Below are 23,781 nucleotides of genomic sequence, written 5' to 3'. Positions count from 1 at the left end.
TATTTATCCTACTAAAATATAGATGTTATTGGGTTGTCCGGAAAGTTCGTGCCGGTTTTTAACAGAAGGAAAAAGGTCAATAAATACTTGCCATTACATTTGTAATCAACCAAATATGAACCACTTTGTTACACAATGCGTCTCCATCTTTCCTTTAACTTGAAAATACCCATCTTCCTAGAATTGAGGTTGTTTCAAGGTAAATAATTCATCAAGGTATCTTTTTACATCATCCAAGGAATTGAAATTTTTACCATTAAGACTATTCTTCAGAGACCTGAATAAGTAGAAATCCGAAGGTGAATATGGAGGGTGGGGTAACACATCGCAGTCGAGCTCCTCCATTTTTGTCTGTTTCCCAAAGCATCAAGTGCCGAAAAAGAACTTTCTTATCTTCCATTTTAAAGGGTTACAAAATTAACGCAGGTTATAGGAACATAAACCTTCTTCCACGAAAACTGTGCTCTAAATGGAGGTGTAGTAAAATCCCATTTTATGGATTCAACCATGTTCTTAATTAAATCGAAAGGTAAGCTACTATAAATCGGCACGAACTTTCCGGACAACCCGATATTTTCCGAGTTCTTTAATCAAAACAAACTTTTTACCCTTTGGTAGTTTAATACATGTTAAATTAGAGGCGGTGAGCTGGCAGAATCGTAAGCACGCTGGACGTGATGCTTAGCAACATTTCGTCCATCTTCACGTTCTGAGTTCAATTTCTGCCGAGAGCAACTTTGCTTTTCATCCTCACGGGGTCGATAGAATAAGTTCCAGTTGAGAACTGGGGTCGATGTAATCGACTTACCCCCTCACCCGAAATTGATGGCCTTGACACAAAATCTGAAACCAATAATATCTCAAAATGTGAAGCCACATGGCCTAGTGGTTAGAGCAGCGGACTTGCGGTCGAGGAATCGCGGATTCGAATATCAGACCGGGTGATGTGTGTGTTTATGAGCGAAACACCTATTCTCCACGCAGGTCCGGCAGAAAGTAATGGCGAAACTTCTGCTGACTCTTTCGCTACAACTTTCTTTCACTCTTTCCTCCTGCATCTTGCAGCTCACCTGCGACGGACCGGCGTCCCGTCCAGGTGGCGAACTTATACGCCAAGGAAACCGGGAAACCGGACCCTATGAGCCAGGCGTGGCTCGAGAAGGAACAAACAACAACAACAATATGTCAAAATAGTCATCACCAATATGTTATTGTTTAGCTTTATCTTTGCAACTTGATCAAAGATTTATGCACTAATTTAAATTTTTCCGAATTACTATTTTCAAGAAGTCCTTAACTGTTTCCTAAGTCTTATCCAGCACTGCCGAATCTAATTATTTGTAAACTTCTCTATCGGCCTGTTTCCTTTGTAAAGTAACTGTCTTCAATTACTTCCCTCTCTCCGTCCTGTTTTCATTATTAAATCGCTAAAACGTCACGTTCATTTTTGTTGTTTTTCTATCCCGACTTCTAACTCAGTATTTGTACTAAAATATTCTCGACTGTGTGTACTAAAAAAATCTATTTCATCTCCGTAATATACATCTTAAAGTCATCCGTAAATAGAATGTACTTTACTTTATACTGCCCATTTCAATACTATGCGTATTTTTTGGCATTCTTGGCTGCAGTATTATCTTGCATATCACAAAATTGAAATGGCGCAGGCAACCATTATGACTTACTTTCCTATTGAGCATAATTTCCTAACTCTTCGCAAAATAGCTTTATTTTATTTTCCTCCTCTCAAACTCTTTCCAAGCACCTATCTTGAATTCTCTATTTCTTTTATAGAGATAGGAATGAGAAATTACATTGGAGTCCTTTTTTATATATATAATCGGTCCATGTTATCTTCAATAATACTCTAGCGTAATAAAAGTTAAAATAAGTAGCATTCTGCTTTTATTTATTTATTTATTTATTTATTTATTTGTCTGTTTTCGTTAAAATGTCTACGAAAACTTCTATCGTGGGTTTGTTGCTAACATTGATTTGGTGTGCCTATTCATTTCATCACGCTTCGCTTTTCGCTCACTAAAAAACACTAAAGGATATCTCCGATTTAGTATTTACCAGGTGTTGGCTCTTTTTCCCCAACTAGTTTTCTTTGTAAGATCGTCTGACTCCCTGTTTATATTTTTGGGACTTTATCTTTTAGTTCTTTCTGTTTCATTCCATAATCGTCCAGAACACTCCTGTAGCTATGTATTTCGTTCTCCTTGTATTACTTTGTTATCTAAAAATGCAATTCCAACAGACTTTACCTTATTTACTTTATTTTATCTATTTATTTATTCATTTCATTTCTCTCAATGCCACACTGTCTGCTAGTTTCTCTGACGAAAGTTCTAACATTCTTTATCCTTTTCACTTTTTGGTGTAGTTCTGAGGGTATTTATGGACATTAGTACTTTATAAGATTTATACAAAAGGTACCTACGCTAGTGTTTTTATCTATTCATTACCAACAAAACCAAATATTGAATCTTTTTTGGAAAATCATCTTTCTTTTTCTTATTTTAACTTAAAAGAGTAGCTCTTGTTTGCATGTCAGTATTCCAACTAAACTCACTAATAGTTGTCTCAACAACGTTCTCTATCCAATGATGTCATTATTTTAATCATTTGTTTCGGTTCTATACGTTTCTAGTTCAAATGATGCTGAGGCCAATTTCATCCTTTCTGAGTTTATAACATCAAGTACTAATCAAGTACTGGGGACTGATGATATCAACTAAATCCTGCCCTAAAATCTGTTGACCTTGTGCCTAAATCAGAAGCAATTATTCACAGCACTTTAGAATCTGTTATAGATAATTCTACCATGTGCTGACTTTTCGTTAGTCGATCTATTGTATTGCTAAGTTTTTCCTTTCCATCAATTTATTGTATCTCTTGATATCTTTGATGGTTTTGCTGATTTTCAATTTTTCAAAATTTACATTTTACTATCTGTCACTTCTGTTAGTTCCTTGTAAAAGTTCCTCCCCAACTCATATAGACTCGTAAGACCGCTTTCCATGGCGTATATATATTCCTCACCAGGACGGGATGCCGGTCCGTCGCAGGATTACTCGTGGAGCAACATGAAATAAAGTGTTTTGCTCAAGAACACAACCCATCGCCCGGCTGGGGAATCGAAACCATAATCTTACGATCATGAGCCCAACACCCTACTAAGCCTCGTGCTTCAAACCAGCACTTTCTACATTAACAATAAATAACTAATAGATCTGCAGTTGCTCGTTTCAGCTCCCATTATCTTGTTGTTTATATAAGTACAGTATTCCCTTTCTTCTTCTATGATGGCACATATTCTGCTAATCAGCGAATAATATGTATTAAAAAGTTTAACTACATATCTATTTCTTTACTACCCACAAGGGGCTAAACACAGAGAGGACAAACAAGGACAGACAAACGGATTAAGTCGAGTATATCGACCCCAGTGCGTAACTGGTACTTATTTAATCGACTCTGAAAGGATGAAAGGCAAAGTCGACCTCGGCGGAATTTGAACACAGAACGTAACGGCAGACTAAATACTGCTCAGCATTTCGCCCGGCGTGCTAACGATTCTGCCAGCTCGCCGTCTTAACTACATATCATTAAGGAAAATTGGTGTGTTATGGAAGGTAATAGTGATGCTGATAGAATATTAAAAATATTAAAAAATAGCAATGACGAATATTTAATTCGACCAATATTTCGAGTTAAAACTCTATTTCAAATTTTTTAAAGAACAATATATGTATATCATGTATGTGTATATATAATTATATATATATATATTATATATATATATATTATATATATATATATATTATATATATATATATATATATATATATGTATGTGTGTGTGTGTGTGTGGAGAGAGAGTGAGTGAGAGAGAGAGAAGGAGAGAGAGAAATTGTGTGTTTATTTCGTTGATGTTCCGCACCCTGGAGATATATCTACTTTGTCATCGTGTCCTTTAAAGCTTTGAAAATGATTTTAATTCGAAATAGCCGGAGCAATCAGATATTTCAAAAGCAGCATTTCAACGTTTTTGTTATTGTTATTGATTTATAGTTAATGTTTACAACAAAACGATTTTCAGCAAATCCGGCAATGCTTGAAACGAACTACAACACTCTTCCATGCTATTAAATGGTTTAATCCGGAAGTTCATGTGAGCTTAAATCTTTCTATTACCTTATTTGATTTTTAATTAGTTTTCCCTTTTATTAAGTAGATTTAACCTTTACTCTGGTCGTTTTCACATTAATCAAGATTACTGTCTCCTATTTACACCCATTTCGCGTTCCGGTTTATTTACAAGAACGCATGATCCGTATATTTTTGTACATTTTGATGTTCTCTCGTATATTTCATTTCTCGATTTAATTTTTCTTCTTCGTTTCGAAATATTTTGACTTAATTATATTTTTTGACCCGCTGTGCATATCCCTGTTTGCGATTGCATGTCATACATACTTTTATTTATAATGCTCACTGGTTAATCGCAACACCAGCGTCAGCTTTGGCACTGTTACTTTATATATTACTGGCAGGAAATGAGCGGTCGAACGCCCATCATTGACAAGACCAAGAAAGGTCGAAATCACGAGGTCCGGTGGCCTTGGCGCTGGAAGTGGCACGGTTTTATCTCCCCGCTACCGATTTAAACAAGCGTGCATTTTACACCAAAGAAAACCAATATGAGAGTTTCTCTTATGGTACCTACCGCAGTATAGTTTGCTCCATCAGAACATCCACGTTTAAGTGGGAACAAATATTTATTTATAAAGTCCTTTATTGATATCATTTGGTATACATTATACTTATTTTGGTATAAACGAAGGCAGATTTTGTGCTTATGCGAAAGCTTGGCAACTAGGAATAACGAATTAATCTTTTAGTCGAGATAAGGTTTTTTCAAAAATTTTAAATAGCAAAAGTCTAATCCGTGTCATTAATACATTTTCAGTACCACCCATAACATTAAGACTGGAATTTAATATTCTAAGACTTCATTTTATCAAAAATTAAGACGCAATAAAATGTTTTCAAAAATCCAGTCCCTTAAAAAATATCACAAATTAAAGAAAAAGTGTAACAGCCAACAACTCTGCATTTCAAAGAATAGAATATAGCTATGGAACGAGGAATGCAAAGAATCACAGCGCTTCTTCATGAATTACGGCTGAATTCTTTATCCTCCAAATAGCTAGCTCATCAAGGTCTAAGGTTGGCCTTTCAACTTTTAGTGCTCGGATGGAGGAAGACCGTCACGAAGTGATGGAGGCATGTAAGATGGTAAAGCGAACTACTGAGAAGTAACTCACCTCTTGCTGTGGACACCTCCAATATTTGGCGTAAATATTTGACGTTTTCTATTAGTTTTCTCTTAAAACCGTTAAGGGTACTGAAGGTGTGCAAATGCTTAAAAACTGAAACCTTGTATGCCTGTACATGCAGCCGAAGAGAACGTGGAAGGCTTAAATACAGCAGTCGCTGAGTACAATTCTTCTCCTCTAAAAGGCAGAGTCGTCATGTCTTTCCATCTAGTAAACTTAGTGTTAGAATGAATGTGTGAAGAACAAATTTGTTGCCCTGCGTGCGCCTCAGACAAGCTTGATTTCTGTGCCAATGGAGCACATCCTGAACCGGAAATGCCCACATAGATAGCACTGCCAATGCAGGAATTTCTACGTTTCATCGGAATGACTCTGCATCATCATCGACGCTATATCAAAACCTCTGAGCTGTGAGAATTGGTAGCAGATGAACAGTTTAACCAATGAAGCAGATTCCTTCTCCAAGAATCGAAAGTGCAGTCATTTAAATTTATCTTGTGAAAACTGGGGAAAGACATGACAGTTAGGTGGTAATATATAACGGAGGCATTTTATGTATTTGTTACCTCTGCCCAACCTTTCACAGATACCTTCCTCTAATCCAGTTTCTTGGGGAGAATATCCACCCTGCATGTAACTTCATCCTAGTTACTATCTTTCTGGAAGTCTGAATTAAACTATACCCACAAGCATCTTGACAGGACAGCTAGTTCTGCATTAATGATTCTGACCAGCATGGATTTGCATTTCAAGTTGCCGAGCTGCAACACTATCGAATTTTTCTAGATTTACATACTTTCGGCACCTCTTATTTCCTCATTGTGGTACACGATTCATGTGAAATCCGATAACAAAGTTTTTATATCGACTATATATACGATCGTCTGCAGTTTGAGCGAGATACTGCTCAACACCTGGCTTACGTAGCCACTGCTCACACCCCAAAATGTATACAAGTGATGAGGGAGAACAACTTTTGTGGATTGAGCTTGTGTTCGAAACCTGTTCTAATAACTGGCTATTTAGTTTCTTGGTAGAATTGCAGACGGGACGCAAACGAGCACTGAGGATACCTTTCGAGAATTAGGGGTCAAACCTTTAGATTCATCCAAGTGGATCGATGCTTCGTCGAAATAAAATTTGTTAACCATCCTCTCTTCCGTGTACAAACCACATCAGATAATCTAAATCGCATCAGGAGAAGGATGGTGTTGAATGTTTACAATATTGGCTACATGGAAGAAGTATACACTTTGTATGCGAATCAAATTGGAATTTGATGAGGGTCGTACACTTCTGCGCCATCCCAACGACAACCCCTAATCTCATTAGAGTATTAAAGTCTGATTCTGCGTTGACTAGAAAATGTTGATGTCCTCCTTGTCCCCATTCTTCCTCAGCGGCAATAGAACTCCCCTCTTAAACAGCTTCGAGTTTACTGCCATTTCAAATAAATACATCTCTAGATGTGAAGAAGAGCTTGTTTGGGAAGTTTACATGGAACTCGTAACATAGATCCTGGCTCAACTTATGTACCTCCAACTATATATCATCTGCCGTGATGGGGTTCTCACTACAGTCCAATCTTTCTTTCAAATATGGTAGTAGAACAATCGTTTTCCTCTCGTTTTACTCCTCGTGGTCACGGCTTGTAAGTATCCAAACTGCTTATTCGCTTCTGATTTCACGAGAATTCGGAATCAAAATATTTAAAGAAAATCGGAGAAAAAGCTCGTTGGGGCATGTGTGTGCGTACGTGTCACTTGAGTTAATATCGGTGTTATTCTTTTGTAGCGAGCAGAAGACATCTCTTTGCTTTCTAACCCTTCAACCCTCAGCTCACATGTGTTGCGGCACTGGTTTGGATACCTACTGCTGTTGTTATTGCAGCGGTTGCTATTGCTGTTGTTGTTGTTGCTGTTGAGCGAACGGTCTTCGTCCCAGAGCTCGCAAGATGGGAGAAGTCCGAAACGTGGTCCTTTGCTATTCGTAAGACCCGCAGAAGAGAAAGCAGGTCAATCCTCGACACCGAGAGCATCGACGGATGGATGGATGCGCATCCAGGCTCAGCAGTTGCATAGGAAGTCGGGGACCAGAAACAGGAAGAAAGAGTGAGAGAAAGTTGGAGCGAAAGAGTACAACAGGGGTCTCCACCATCCCTGTCGGATTTCGTGGAGCTTTAGGTTTTTTCGCTCAATAAACACACACAGCGTCCGGTCTGGGAATCGAAACCGCGATCCTCCGACCGCGAGTCAGCTGCCCTAACCATAGGGCCATTGCGCCTCCTGATGTTGCTGCTGTTATGGTTGCGAATTTTGCTCGACTTGCTGCTACAGCTACTGATGTTGTTGTTGATGTTACTGTTATGGCTCATGTATCAGTAGTAGTGTGGGTGCAGGTTTCCTGGGCCTGTATTGTGCGCGGAAAATCCTCAGTAGTTGGTGGTACCACATATGTGACTGCTTGGCTTTCTAGCCTCCACTATAGTGTGTGATTTGGTACCGTTTGAGGTGTATATCTTATAAGAGATCTCCACTCTTTCCAGTTATACCGGGATTAGAACTTTCACCCTAATTTCAGGGCAATATTGCTGGCAATGTTTGTTCATGTCCATGGTTGCGTCCTCTCCTTGAGAAGCAACGCTTATCACCAACCACCAGATGTTTAATTCAATTGGTACATATAACAATTTAACTAACAGCGTAAATTCTTTACACCTACACACCACAGTGCTGTGCTTCACTATCCCATATTGTGCCAAATTTCCCTTGGATGTTTTTCTTCTTGGATATATAGGGCTCTTTCCGTCCACCGGTCACCGGAAAGTAACCGTTCTGTTAGCTGTTTATTTTAAAATCTTCAAAGGGTATGATTAACGCAGACTTTCAACCGCTATTTGGATCTGTCGTTTTTCTTCTAATGAGTATTATTCAATTATTCTTCTGGTTTCTGCAAAGTCTAGTATCTTTGTAAAATTCTTGTAACTGTTGTCTCAGCTCTCTATTGCCCTGAAATTAGTGTGAAAGTTCTAATCCCGGTATAACTGGAAAGAGTGGAGATCTCTTATAAGATATACACCTCAAACGGTACCAAATCACACACTGTAGTGGAGGCTAGAAAGCCAAGCAGTCACATATATGATACCACCAACTACTGAGGATTTTCCGCGCACAATACAAACTCACAATTTCAACTCACGGCAGTTTGTAAAACTGATGTTTAAAATATAACCATTTTGGAGGATAATAATAATGGTTTCAAATTTTGCCTCAAGGGCAGCAATTTTGAGGGAGAGGATGAGTAAGTTGTTTCAAGTGTAAGCATTATGTTTTATATATTACAATCGCTTAACTTATTGTAGTGATTGGTTTTGCTATTAAGGCAATTCTTGTATTCTTTTCTTTCTCTTTTCTTTCATTTGTTTCAGTCATTTGACGGCGGCCATGCTGGAGCACCGCCTTTTAGTCGAGCAAATCGATCCCAGGACTTATTCTTTGTAAGCCTAGCACTTATTCTATCGGCCTCTCTCGCCGAACCGCTAAGTTACGGGGACGTAAACACACCTGCATCGGTTGTCAAGCGATGTTGTGGGGGACAAACACAGACACACAAACATATACATACACATACATACATAAATATGCAAATATATATATATATATACATATATATATACATATATATATATATACATATATATATATATATATATATATATATATATTATATATATATATATATATTTATCTATCTATCTATATATATATATATATATATATATATATATATATAATGCAAAGTCGACGTCGGCGGAATTTGAATTCAGAATGTAAAGACGAGCGAAATGCCGCTAAGCATTCTGTTGGTCGTACGAACGAATGTACCAGTTTGCCGCCTTAATAATAATAATAATAATAATAATGATAATAATAATAATGAGGAGGAGGAAGAAGAAGAGGAGGAGGAGGAGGAGGAGGAGGAGTAGGAGGAGAAGAAGAAGAAGAAGAAGAAGAAGAAGAAGAAGAAGAAGAAGTAAAATTAACAAAACTACTGAAGGAAAAAGATAAGATGGAGGAACAGATACAGTGTAGAGTTTGGGAAACAAGTTCTGTAGATAAAAATTTAGAGGGAAAGAGAGAGAGAGAAAGAGTATGTGTATGTGTACCAGAAAGAGAGATAATAAAAGAAAGAGTAAGGAAAGGGAGGGAGTGTGTATGTGTATATCTGTGTGTGAGAGAGAGAGAGAGAGAGGGGGAGAGAGAAAGTATGAGTGTATGTGTATTTGTGTGTGAAAGAGTGTGTATATCTACCTGAGAGAGAGGGGCAGGAAGAGATGGAGGAGAAGAAAGTGAGGAGAAGATATATCTAAGAAGACTGGAATTAAGGCATAGGCAGTAAGGTAAGAAGTCAGAGTTTGGGTAAGGTACGAAAGGAATGGTTAGCGCTAATCAACTGCAAGGGGTGTAAAGGTTTCTTCTAAAGTAAGGGGTGTAAGGGATATTCAATAATAAGCGGTTGTAAGGCTTATTCAACTGTGTGGGCTGCTAATGTTTATTCAGAAAAGGTCAGGGTTAGTAAGTCTTACTCAATAGCAAGGAGGTGGTAACGGTTATTCTTCCTGAATTACTTGGTTGTTTTCTTTTGCTAACTATAAAAATAAGAACCCAATGACCATTATCAGCAATGATTATATTAGACCCATTTGTAAGGCGGCGCGCTGGCTGAAACGTTAGCACGCTGGGTGAAATGCGTAGCCGTATTTCGTCTGGCGTTACGTTCTGAGTTCGAATTCTGCCGAGGTCGACTTTGCCTTTCATCCTTTCGGGGTCGATAAATTAAGTACCAGTTACACACTGGGTTCGATGTAATCGACTTAATCCGTTCGCCTATCCATGTTTGTCCCCTCTATGTTTAGCCCATTGTGGGCAATAAAAAAAAAAAGAAACGTTAGCACGCCGGGCGAAATGCGTAGCCGTATTTCGTCTGCCGTTACGTTCTGAGTTCGGATTCCACCGAGGTCGACTTTGCCTTTCATCTTTTCGGGGTCGATAAATTAAGTACCAGTTACACACTGGGGTCGATGTAATCGACTTAATCCGTTTGCCTGTCCTTGTTTGTCCCCTCTGTGTTTAGCCCCTCTGTGTTTAGAAAAATATATTAGACCCATTTTACTATAGGCATAAGGCATGAAATTTTGAAGGTGGGAGTAGAGTGTCGCTTACATCGAGCCCAGTACTTGAACCCGGAAGTATGAAATAATATTGGTTTCAAATTTTGGCACAAGGCCAGTAATTTCGGATGAGGATTTAAGTCGGTTACATCAACCTCAGAGCTCAACTGGTATTTATTTCATCGACTCCGAAAGGATGAATGCAAAATCGACTTCGGCGGGATTTGAGCACCGAACGTAAAGACTTGCGAAATCTTGCTAAGCATTTTATCTGTCAGCTCACCACCTTCAGTGATGGTCATATGTAGAATGGTTTCAGATTTTGGCAGAAGGCCAGAAATTTCGGGAAGATGGTAAGTCGATTACTTCGATCTCAGTGAAGAACTGGTACTTGTTTTATCGACCCCGAGAGGTTGAAAAGCAAAGTCGACCTCGGTGGAATTTGAACTCGGAACGTAAAGAAGGACGAAATGCCGCTAAATATTTTGTTCGGTGTGCTAACAATTCTACCAGCTCGTCACCTAATTCATTATATTCACATTTTGGCACAATGGCAGCAATTTCGGGGGCGGAATTAAATCGATTACATCAACCTTATGCCCAGCTGCTACTTATTTTAAAGGAAATAATTGTTCAGCGTGCTAACGATTCTACCAGCTCGTCACCTAATTCCTTTCTACTCTAGGCACAAGGCCCGAAATTTTAGGTGGGAGGGGCCAGTCTATTAGATTGATCCCAGTACGCAACTGGTCCTTAATTTATCGACCCCGAAAGGATGAGAGGCAAAGTCAACCTCAGCGGAATTTGAACTCAGAACGTAAAGACAGACGAAATACCGCTAAGCGCTTCGCCCGGCGAGCTAACGTTTCTTATTTCTTTACTGCCCACAAGGGGCTACACACAGAGGGGACAAACAAGGACAGACAAAAGGATTATGTCGATTATATCGACCCCAGTGCGTAACTGGTACTGATTTAATCGACACCGAAAGGATGAAAGGCAAAGTCGACTTCGGCGGAATTTGAACTCTGACGAAATACAGCTAAGTGTTTTGCCCGACGTTCTCTGCCAGTTCGCCACCACCTTATTGATTATAGCAATATAAGGAGTGCATCACACAAAAGACTGCGTTATATGCTCCAGCGCTTTTTATGTTCTGAGCAAAAAATCCTTCGATTTCAACTTTGTCTTTCATCCTTCCGGAATATCGCCAGTCAAGTACTGGTATCGATTTAACTGACCAGCCTCTTGCTCTAGGCTTGTGCTCTTCTGTCTATGTCAGAAACAACGCTAATGACAGAATCATCATCATCATTATTTTTCATTATTGTATGTTGGATGCATCCAGTTACCGGCTGGCTCCATGGTGAACATCGCCCCACCGCAATCCTTTGGCTAGGAAGGACGGGTTGTTTTCTTCTGCCTATTGGGTATGGCGAAAGAGGTTGTGTGGTGAATGAACTGAAGAGTGAAAGGACTGAAGTCTGATCCTTTCCTTTTGGGCCAAGTTCTTATCGACATTTTAACATTCCATTTAAAATCAAAGCTAAAAATGGAAAGGAGGAGCCGTAAATTTGTTTTAAATGTAGGTGGCTGTGGCAATGATGGCCTGGGTAAGTGAGCCAAATTTAAACTTGTACCTGTAGCATGAAGGCAATGGATGGGAGAAGAGCATCCCTTTGTGGTGCCTTAGTGGTCAGGACGATCCAGGATGCGAGGGTTTCCTTGGTAACCACTTTGTTGTTACTAGTTCTCTTGATTGTTATTGTTATATTGTTTACACATATAAATGTAAATCCTCACTGTATTTTTGTTATTGTAATATCTTAAATTGTTATTGTAATGTCTTAAATGTTATTTTGGTCATTGTGACTAACAAAGAAAGTATTATTAGTAGTATTTTTTTACTGGTTGGCAGAATAATTAGCGAGTCGAACTAAATGATTAACGGGATTCTTATAGTTCTTTACATTTTGAGTTCAAATCCCGCTGAGGTTATCTTTAACCTTCAGCATTTCGATGTCGATAATTGATTTTTTATTACCCACAAGGGGTTCCGTATCGATAATAGTAGTCAAACACTGTGATCGATGTAATCGACCGACTTGCCCCTCCTCTCATAATTTTGGCTTGTGCCAAAATGAGAAAAAAATTATTATAATTATTATTGTTATTATTATTAGCAGCGAGCTGGTAGAATCGTTTGTACGCTACACAAAATGAGTAACAGCAGTTTTTCCGACTTTACATTGTGAGTTCGTATTTAACCCAGTTCTACTTTGACTTTCCTCATTTCAGAGTCGATAAAACAAGTGTCAGTTGAGCCCTGGGGTCAAGGCCATCGACGAAGCCCCTCTCTAAAAATTTCAGGCCTTGCATCTATAATAGAAAAATTATTATTAGTGACCGCAGCAGCTACAGCAGCAGTGGTAGTAGTAGCTGTTAATGTTTAAGCCTAAATTGAGGCCTGATCAGAAACTATCGAACCGAAACAGTCTCGTGTTTTCAGACGTAATTGAGACTAAATGGTAATATGCTTATTGTTGCAGAAGAAAAAAATTAATTATGATTATTTTTACAGTTAAGGGATTTAAATATGGACTCAATGAATGATTTTAATCAAATATGGACAAAAGAATCAGTTGATAGCTCCAAAATTTATGTTAATTAGAATTTTAATTATACGTGAAATAAAGCGAAGGAAATATTTGAACCAGAGCTAATGATATTTTATCGGATTTTTGACAATTATAGCATTTATCTATTTAGGTCGTCCTTCAGGACGCCCCAATACTGTTTCCACACGTTTCCCCCACTCATCTCGATCTTCCATAATGGTCCTCAGCTCCTGTACCCCTTCCATACCAGTATCCTCCAGCAAGTGGTCAATAGAGGTCATCTTCCTCCTTCCTCTCCTGGTTCTTCCTTCCGATGGTTGCCAGAGCACTAGCTTGTTAGCAATTTCATCGGTATGTCTGATGCAGTGTCCAGCCAGCCTCATCCTTCTGTGCTGTATCTTCAATGTTACTTTTGGTAGTCCCTGGTCTAAGTTGGCGTTTGTTGTATGACTTTTCCACAAGACACTCCGAGCCATTCTTAGCATCCTCGTATAACAACCTTCTAATTGCGTCCATGTTTCAGCACTGTATAGAAGAACAGACTCCACTATTGCCGGAAACAACTTCACTTTCAATTTCTTAGCTAACTGTGAACTTCATACCTTTCTCAACTTATGGCCTGCGCTCCGGGCAAGAGTTTTCCTTGCTACAATGTCTTTTTCAGTATTTTGTGTCCACACACCAAAGTATTTGAAATTTTCAACTACCTTGAGCGACTTTCCGTCTCTCACTTTCACTGACACAGGCATTTCGTGGTTGAATACTTGCAACTCTGTTTCCTTTGCGTTATGGTACAGTTCAACCATCCCCGATTCCTGCTCTAATCTGCTCAGCACTTCCTGTGCCTGATCTATCCTCTCTGGTAGTAATGCCAGGTCATCAGCATAGTCTAGATCTGTTACTGTTACTGCTTGATGCCGTCTACTTCTTTGCCTATGCAGTTTGAATCCCAGTTCTTCTTCCTTGCCCTCGTACGATAAGCATTTTGCCTCCTGTGCTCACGATTCTGTCAGCTCCCCACCTTAACGAGGATGATGACAATGAACGTGGGCGATCATCTGCCCACGCTCGGCTTAACCATCAGCTGGTAATAAACGATTCCAACATTTTCCAACTCACCAACTGGACGTATGAGACACAAATGAGACATTCAAACGTGTCTGCGCACGAAGGACAAAGTTGTCAACAGAATAGATCACAAGTGTTTCATTGAAATATGACCCTAAACAAAGTGGAAGAAAATATTCAATGGAAATAAAATAATTGTCTAATAAAACCCAGCATGGCCACAGCTCGTGAGCTGAAACTAGATGAAAATGAAAAAAAAAAATGAATATATATTTTGCTTTTTTTTTACGTATATACTTATATATACAGCATTATATACAATTTTCGGGAAAAATCACAAACATTTTGAAATTAGACTATCTCTGAATCGCCAGTGTTCGTATATTTTCTACTTTCGTCGTTGGAACTCCTCTGACGTCGCAATGATACAAAGCTAACTGACCTTGATTAGAAAATATCTCCTGTTTGAAAGGATCCCGAACATTAAGCTGATTATATCTGAAGGAGATAATTAGCATATACTGATAAGGTATGTCCTTGATTATTAATGTGAAAAATGCATGTCTGACAGTGATTTGAAGTTTACTCAAGTAAAAATCCCGTCTGTATCGGATTGTTGCCAGCTGACGCAGGAAATTAGCAAAGTACACCTTGCTCTGTTACTTTACTGATATTTATCGGTGTCAGCCACAGATAAAACACTAGAGTCAGTACCATAGCAAAGCTGTTTCTGTATTCATGATTTCTCAAATCACTATTAACTTTCCAATATAAGGCGGCGAGCTGGCAGAGTCATTAGCACGCCAGGTAAAATGCTTAACGGCATTTCGTATGCCGGGCGAAATGCGTAGCCGTATTTCGCCTGCCGTTACGTTCTGAGTTCAAATTCCGCCGAGGTCAACTTTGCTTTTCATCCTTTCGGGGCCGATAAATTAAGTACCAGTTACGCATTGTAGTCGATATAATCGACTTAATCTGTCTGTCTGTCCTTGTTTGTCCGCTCTGTGTTTATCCCCTTGTAGGTAGTAAAGAAATAGGTATTTCGTCTGCCGTTACGTTCTGAGTTCAAATTCCGCCGAGGTCGACTTTGCCTTTCATCTTTCGGGGCCGATAAATTAAGTACCAGTTACGCATTGTAGTCGATATAATCGACTTAATCTGTCTGTCTGTCCTTGTTTGTCCGCTCTGTGTTTATCCCCTTGTAGGTAGTAAAGAAATAGGTATTTCGTCTGCCGTTACGTTCTGAGTTCAAATTCCGCCGAGGTCGACTTTGCCTTTCATCCTTTCGGGGTCGATTAAATAAGTACCAGTTACGCACTGGGGTCGATATAATCGACTTAATCCGTTTGTCTGTCCTTGTTTGTCCTCTCTGTGTTTAGCTCCTTATTGGTAGTAAAGAAATAGGCATTTCATCCGTCCTTACGTTCTAATGTTCAAATTCTGCCGAGGTCTTGAGAAGTCTGCTATAGAGACATTGAGCAGGCATCGACAAGTTTATGACGACGAAGCAATGGGTTGTGTGCAATGTTTCGAGTGACACGGGCGCTTTAAAAGCGGAAAACAATGAATGATCTGAAAGACCTGCCACGAGCGCCACCCCCGCAAATGCGGAGAAAATTCATCAACTTGTCCATGAGAATCGTCGGAGGACAATCAACGAGGCGTTTGAGGGAAGACATTTGGCGAAAGCGACCGGATCTGTAGAACGCGAAGATTTGGATTCTACTCGACGACAATGCATCCTGTCACGATCTCTCCTCCTTCGTGAGTTTCTTGTCAAAGGCCACGTGATATCGCTTCCGCAGCCGCCTTATTCGCCAGATTTTGTACCTGCGGATTTCCATATCTTCCCCAAGATGAAAATGCAGCTCAAAGGTAGCCGTTTTAACACCGTTGTCGAGATCTAGAAAGAATCACAGAAGGTCTTTGACTCACTAACAGAAAACTTCTAAACCGGATTCCAAAAGCGACAAGAATGCTTGGACCGGTGTAGTGCTGTACAAGGTAACTATTTCAAAAGAGATGATGTAAAACTTAAATAAATAAGTTGGATAAATCAGTTTTATTAACCATAACTAGTCCAGGATTTTTTTTTATTCCACCTCATTGCTTTAATAATATCTTTGGATAAGCAGAGTCTGTCATATTCAGGGCCAATATATACACCGACCTTCAAAATGTTGCTGGCCTTCTGAAAAGAATAATCAGTAGCACTGGTAAGGGATGGTTGTGGTGAGAGTGTGGTCCGCTCCAGGTGAGGCTTTTATGGGGAAAGGAGCACTATAAGATCTGCTGTATAGGCTTGTAAAGGGGGCGGAGAGGTGATACAAACTTAAGGGCTGCTACAAGTCTCAAACACTAGCTACGTCCCTGAAAATAACGTTCATATAAAATGAAAAAATTAATTAATCCCTTCACACGCATGCGCGTGATCACACACACACGTATTGCATGTATATACATTCTGGGCATTCATACATCAAATAAGTAGGTCCCAATTCACACAATCACGCAAGTTCTCCAATTTTTTTCTTTCTGCCAAATTAAGTGTAATGCCGTCATGCATACCTATACAATGTGTTCCCTTTTGGGATATCAAATACCTATTTCTTTACTACCCACAAGGGGCTAAACACAGAGAGGACAAACAAGGACAGACAAACGGATTAAATCGATTATATCGACCCCAGTGTGTGACTGGTACTTATTTTATCGACCCCGAAAGGATGAAAGGCCAAGTCGACCCCGGCGGAATTTGAACTCAGAACGCAGCGGCAGACGAAATGCCAAGCATTTGTCTCGGCATGCTAACATTTCTGCCTTTCAAACATACTTAGATGCTATAGATATTAAATAAGTTTCCGTTTATTAATATTTTTGTTCTGTCAAACTTTGCCAAAAGATGTACTACACGTGCCGTGTCTTTCATGGGAGCCACTGTGCTTCCGCTACAGGAGAGGCCGATAAATTCTTGAAGAGTTCCATACGCACGTTGACTTTACATCATTTTGCTGTCTTTTTACCTTCTGAGGACAATAAAATAGGAACAGTCAGATACTTCTGACTTTCTAGAAAACCTTTCAGGGTGTCGCTCGCAGCATTAATATAAACTTGGAGCTATGGCGCAATTCCTAATAAACTCTCTATTCTTACTGCTTACGTGTGAGTGTGCACCAAATACTGTGTGTATCTCTCTCTCTCACACACACACACACACACACAAACATATATAACACTCGTTGTCTGTCTGTCTATGTATATATATATACATATATATATATAAATAAATATATGTATATATATATATATATACACACATATACACACTCACACACACGTACACACACACACACACACACACACACACACACAGACTATATACGTAACTTACATTCATGGCTACATACTCACCCATGATCTTATGCCTACACGCAAACATAATATGCATTTCTCGAGTAATATTATATATGAAATTCTGAATTATCTAGGGATCACGTGGGATTTCAAATGGCATTTTGAAAAATTAGACATTTATGTGCGCGCGTGCGTGTGTAGGACTATGCATCTCTTCCTGTCCTTACTTTTATATATGTATGTATGTGTGTATGTATGTATGTATGCATTTTTGTGAGCGTATTTTTGTTTAATTACCTGTGTCTTGTACTCACCAAAAATGTACGCAAACACATATGTAAAGTAGTTTCAACATAAACCAGTGTTTCGGAATGTGTAAAGATATCTGAATGCCTACAGGTACACGCAAAATTGCGAAGCTTACTTCTGTAGATTATTTTTTATCAAGGGATTTAAGAACCAGCTGTTATCAACCAAACTCTTGAACTGTAATATATCATATACAACCACAATTTCTGTGAGGCTGTGTCACTCTCCAAATATGTACTGAATACGTAGAATTAGATCTTGCAGATGTATAAAGTGACATAGAATTATTTATGCGACAGGGAAACAATCTTTAAAATTTTGAACGGATGATAAGCGTAAGAGACGAAAACAAAACCGGAAATGAAAGAGAAAATATCACTACAGGAAACTGAAAATATGATATATATATAACGATGAACGTCACCCTGTTCAAGCCTAGCCAGGCTCATGGGTCCGGTTTCCCGGTTTCTGTGGCGTATGTATTCCCCCCAGCTGGACGGGACGCCAGTCCATCGCAGCGTTACTCAAGAAACAGGAAGACAGAGTGAGAGAAAGTTGTGGCGAAAGAGTACAACAGGGGTGGCCACCATCCCCTGCCTGAGTCTCGTGCAGCTTTTATTGGTGTTTTCGCTCAATAAACACACACAACGCTCGGTCTAGGAATCGAAACCGCGATCCCCCGACCTCAATTCCGCTGCCCTAACCACTGGGCCATTGCGCCTCTACATGATATAATATACTCATACAAAATTAAGAAACGAAACGAATGTAGACTAACAAAATATAAGCGTTAGTCAGAGTTTATATAGCGCCTCACTTCAAACATGGCTGATAACGTGTATTCGTACCTGAAATATTCCAGGTGAGAGTCTGATTTTGAGAGGATTTTGTGAAAGACTGTCAAGTGCCCAAACATCTGATGATGCCCAAGGAAAAGATAATAACAAAGCAGCATAGTATCAATGTCGTTGTGGACGTGGCCCACCATAATGCGAAGAACCAGGAAGGTTACGGACACGCTAACAGCACCATCAATCCATCCCCTTAGACTGGGATGAATTATCGACCCCGATGGGATGAAAGGCAAAACTTAGGAGGGCAGGGTTTGAACCCAGAGCACATAGTCGGAACAAATACCATTATGAAACGATGCGCTCTATCCGACGCGCAAACGACTCTGCCAATGTGTGTGTGTATGCGTGTGTGTGGTGTGTGTGTGTGTATGTGTGTGTGCGTGCGTGTGTGTGTGTGTGTGTGTGTGTGTGTGTCTGTGCGTACACGTGGGTCTGAATCTGAGTGCATATTATTATTGAAGGCAGACGGGATTACATTTTTAAACGAAGGTTTCGTTAAATCTTTTGGTCATTTGGTCGACTGTCTACATCAGGGGATTGGATCGAGAAAAAATTACTGTTTATGGTGGAAATTGCATTCGCAAATTTCACTGTGATCTCATGATTCTTAAAGTCAACGGTTAATGAGTATGCACCTAGCGGATCATTTTTAAAACATGAGAAATAAACTTAGCATGTTTTAGACGCAGTTTACTCGTTTCCTTTATTGGAATTGAAATTGCCTGGGACATAGTATGAAGTCTTACCAAACTTCGATCCATTTCTATGAAGAGGTCTCTTTATTTCTAAATATTTTCTAAATATTTTGCTCGACTAAAGGCGGTGCTCCAGCATGGCCGCAGTCAGATGACTGGAACAAGTAAAAGAGTAAAAGAGTAAATAGTATACTTTGAAAGTGCTGTAGTTTTATTCAGATGTTGATGAGGCAGTTACCTGTTGTGATGATGCTGGTGACTTGTGTACTAAAGTTCTGTGAAACCAATAGTGCTTGTTAGTGTATTAGTGGTGGTGATATCCCTATGACATGATATGACTTTTCTATGTATTTACTGCATGGGAGGCAGAGCTTTATATTTTGGCAATTTCATAACAGTTCCCATCGCTATTAATTTTGCAATTGAAATTTGATAGAGAAACTTTAAACGTTTGCCTAATTCATTTGGACTTTATGAGTTTTAATAAGATACGTAGCAGGAATTAGTGGTAAAATAGAAAAGCAAAATTATATTGATGCAGTCTTAGGATTTGATACATTTTATTCTGCATGAAAATAAGTATCACTCAGTTTTAAAGTGATTTGTGGTCCTTAAAAGTCGACTGTCATTGACAGTGAACTGGGAACGTTAGTTTAAAGGGTTATGAAATATATTCTTGTGTGTGTTGTCAGAACAAAGTTTGTTCGATTCATTTATTCAGGTTTAGGAGTAAGGGTTAGTTTTAGGGCTGCGCTTAAGATTAGGATCCTTTAGGATTGAACCTGCATGACATGATATGAAACGGTGGCGGGGGGCGGGGCTCCCATTATAATTATATCATTATTTTCTACACGAATTGATCTAGGTTGCTATTTTATTAATAGCTTCAGAATGTGCGGATATATTCCTTGTAATGGTAAATCATTTTCTTTTCAGCAAAACCTAAATGTCATTACGTGTTACCTTCAGTATCGTCCCATCTTTTAAATTTTATGAAGTTTTTTTACTTGTTTCATTCACCAGGCTGCGGCCATGCCGTAGCACTGCTTTGAAGAATTCTTAGTAGAATGAATCAACCCCAGTACTTTTTAAGCTTGGTACTTATTCTATCGGTCGCTTTAACCGAACCGCTCAGTTATGGGGACGTAAGCCCACCAAGTGGTGGTGAGGGACAAATACAGACACAGACACACATAATCGATGCACATATACATACATACATATATACATACATACATACACACACATATACATATGACGAGCATCTTCCAGTTTCTGTCTACGAAATTTGCTCACAAGGCTTTGGTCGGGCCTAGGGCTACAGTAGAAGAACTATAGTAGAAGGCACCACGCAGTGAGACTGAACCCGGAACCATGTGGTTGGAAATCAAACTGTAGACTACACAACCACACCTGCGCCAATACAATCTCTTTCGACAGTGTCTAGAGAGCATGACATATGCATGTTGCGTTGTCCTTGTGCAGTTCCAGTTAAGCTGAAATGGAAGAAACTCATGATCCAGTGCATATTTAAACACACGAGTTCATATGCACGCTCATGTATGCGTCAATGTTTACGTTGCTACACGTGGCCTATCGTTTTGACAACTAGGGCTAATAAACTAAAAAACCCACTGAAATAAACATTGGAAACCCTGCTAATGCGTGCACACTCATATGATAAGGACTAAAACAAAGTTTCAGCAATGAACCTCATTATGATAGTTAGATACTGGTTTCAAATTCTGGCACAAAGCAATTTCAGGGCAACGGGTAAGTTGATCACACCGCCCCCAGTGTTCAAATGGTACTTATTTTATCGACCCCAGCAGGAATTTGAAATCAGAAGGTAAAGGCGGACGAAATGCCGCTACGCATTTTGTCCGGCAGGCTAACGAGTCCGAGTCTTCCAAGACTCACAGCCTTAACTTATTGACATATTTGCAATCACTATGTCTGCTGTTGAAGGATGAAAGACAAAGACGACCTCGGCGGAATTTGAACTCGGACCGTAGAGACGGATGAAATGCTGCCACGCATTTTGACCGGCAAGCTATCAATTCAACCAGCTCCCCCGCCTTAAATGATTGTCAAATATTGTAATTACTACGTCTGCTGTAGCTTGGATTTGATAATCACCAATTTATTTCATTAACTCGTTTCTCCTCCTCTTCTTTTTTCTTTGCATCTATATCTAATTTAAAGCTGCCGGGAAATATATATATATATATTATATATATATATATATATATATATATATATATATATATATATACGTGTGTATTACTATTATTTCTTAACCAGATGGTGGGTGTGCCTGGAAGACTGCTTGGGGTTTGGTATGGCAGTCGAAAACTGGTGAAGGTACAATTCTAGACGACCAGGAGTCGAAAAAGCTGGTGAGTTGATATTAGATAGAAACATACAGAGAAGGTTGGGGTGGGCGAGTAGAAACTGAGAGAGCAGAAGGAGGGAAGTTTATCAGAATTTATTACTTTCAGCTGATGTAATTATATATTGTATGTATGCATGTATGCATGCATGTGTGTATTTATGTATGCATGTATGTATATATGTACGTCTGTATGTATACACACGCACGCACGCACACATTCGCGAAAATCTTTTTCTCTGGATATTTGATCTGCCTTCTCAGTTATATCCGAAGGCGTGGCTCTGTGGTAAGAAGCTTGCTTCCCAACAACATGGTTCCGGGTTAGGTCCTAATGCGTGGCATGTCTTCTACTATATCCTCGGCCCTACTAAAGCCTTGTGAGTGGATTAGTAAATAGGAACTGAAATACTCTTGTTGTATGTATATATATATATATATATATATATATATATATATGGTATTTGAGGACATACCTTTTGGGGGTCATTGCTACATTTTTTACTATCTCTCTATAATCTTTGTTTCAGAAAATAATAATGGCAGACCCTCAGCTTACTCAAGAAATGAAGATGCATGCTGTTACTGTGGTTATATATAGGGTGCGTAAGATACTTGAGGACAGATTTATGTTTATAAAAATACAGATACATAATAACAGATAATAACTTCATTTATCAATGAATCCCAGCATGGCCGCAGTCCAATGACTGGAGCAAGAGGACGAATAGGGAAATTGTTTCATTGTATTGTTTTGAATTTATATGTTTTTGTGTTCATATATTGAACAAAATCGATATTTTAAGAATTTTCGGATAACAATTGGGAAGATAATTTATTTTTTTAAATTCTGGAATGTTCAAATATTACGTGGCTGTGTTAAGTGATTTCCCAACTGTGTGATTCTGTGTGGCATCTTGAGCAAGTGTTTTCCATTATAGCCTCGGGCCGACCAAAGTCGAGTGGATTTGGTTGACGGAAACTGAAAGAAGTCTATTGTATGTGTGTGTGTGTGTGTGTGTGTGTGTGTGTGTGTGTGTGTGTGTGTGTTGTGTGTGTGTTTGTGTGTGTGTTTGTGTGTGTGCGTGTGTGTGTGTGTGTATGTGTGTGTGTTTGTTTGTCTCTCTCCACTGTTTGACACTCACACACATAAAAACTCTATTGATGCGTACACAGAGTCCGCAAGTTAGCAGTTCTGCAAAAGAGATTGATAGACGATATAATTCAGGCTTTAAAAAATGAATACAGGGGTTGATTCGTTCGACTAAGATTCTTCAAGGCGGTGCTCCAGCTCAGCCGCTGTCTAATGACTTAAACAAGTAAAAGAAGAACGTTTATATTTCCAGTTTTGCACCGAGAAACATCGAATATGTATTTGTTTTAAGAATTTTATCTGACGAAATTACTTTTAAGTAAATACGTTACCTTTCTTGTGCCAGAATAACAGCAGAGAATAATGGTTACTTCAGGTGTTGGGGCATGCGCCGTTGCAACGCGTCGCTGCTTTCATCATTCATCGGTATAATACCGATGTAAAGGCGGCGAGCTGGCAGAAACGTTAGCACGCCGGGCGAAATGCTTAGCGGTATTTCGTCTGCCGTTATGTTCTGAGTTCAAATTCCGCCAAAGTCGACTTTACCTTTCATCCTTTCGAGGTCGATAAATTAAGTACCAGTTACGCACTGGGGTCGATGTAATCGACTTAATCCGTTTGTCTGTCCTTGTTTGTCCTCTCTGTGTTTAACCCCTTGAGGGTAGTAAAGAAATAGGTATTTCGTCTGCCGTTACGTTCTGAGTTCAAATTCCGCCGAGGTCGACTTTGCCTTTCATCCTTTCGGAGTCGATAAATTAAGTACCAGTTACGCACTGGGGTCGATGTAATCGACTTAATCCGTTTGTCTGTCCTTGTTTGTCCTCTCTGTGTTTAACCCCTTGAGGGTAGTAAAGAAATAGGTATTTCGTCTGCTGTTACGTTCT

The 23,781-nt window shown here is 39.3% G+C and overlaps 1 long non-coding RNA gene across 1 annotated transcript; it reads left to right on the top strand.

Annotated features, from left to right (window-relative positions):
* The first annotated feature begins 1,166 nt into the window (after positions 1-1,166).
* LOC118765704 lies at positions 1,167-22,400 on the top strand. Its single transcript, XR_005001569.1, has 3 exons — positions 1,167-1,184; positions 4,940-4,944; positions 22,335-22,400. It is a non-coding gene; the product is annotated as an uncharacterized LOC118765704 (long non-coding RNA).
* The last annotated feature ends 1,381 nt before the right edge of the window (positions 22,401-23,781 follow it).

This window comes from Octopus sinensis, linkage group LG13 (assembly GCF_006345805.1).
Source record: "Octopus sinensis linkage group LG13, ASM634580v1, whole genome shotgun sequence".
Classification (NCBI taxonomy): domain Eukaryota; kingdom Metazoa; phylum Mollusca; class Cephalopoda; order Octopoda; family Octopodidae; genus Octopus; species Octopus sinensis.
The sequence above is the reverse complement of the archived record's forward strand: the minus strand, read 5'-3'. Positions and strand labels throughout refer to the sequence as shown.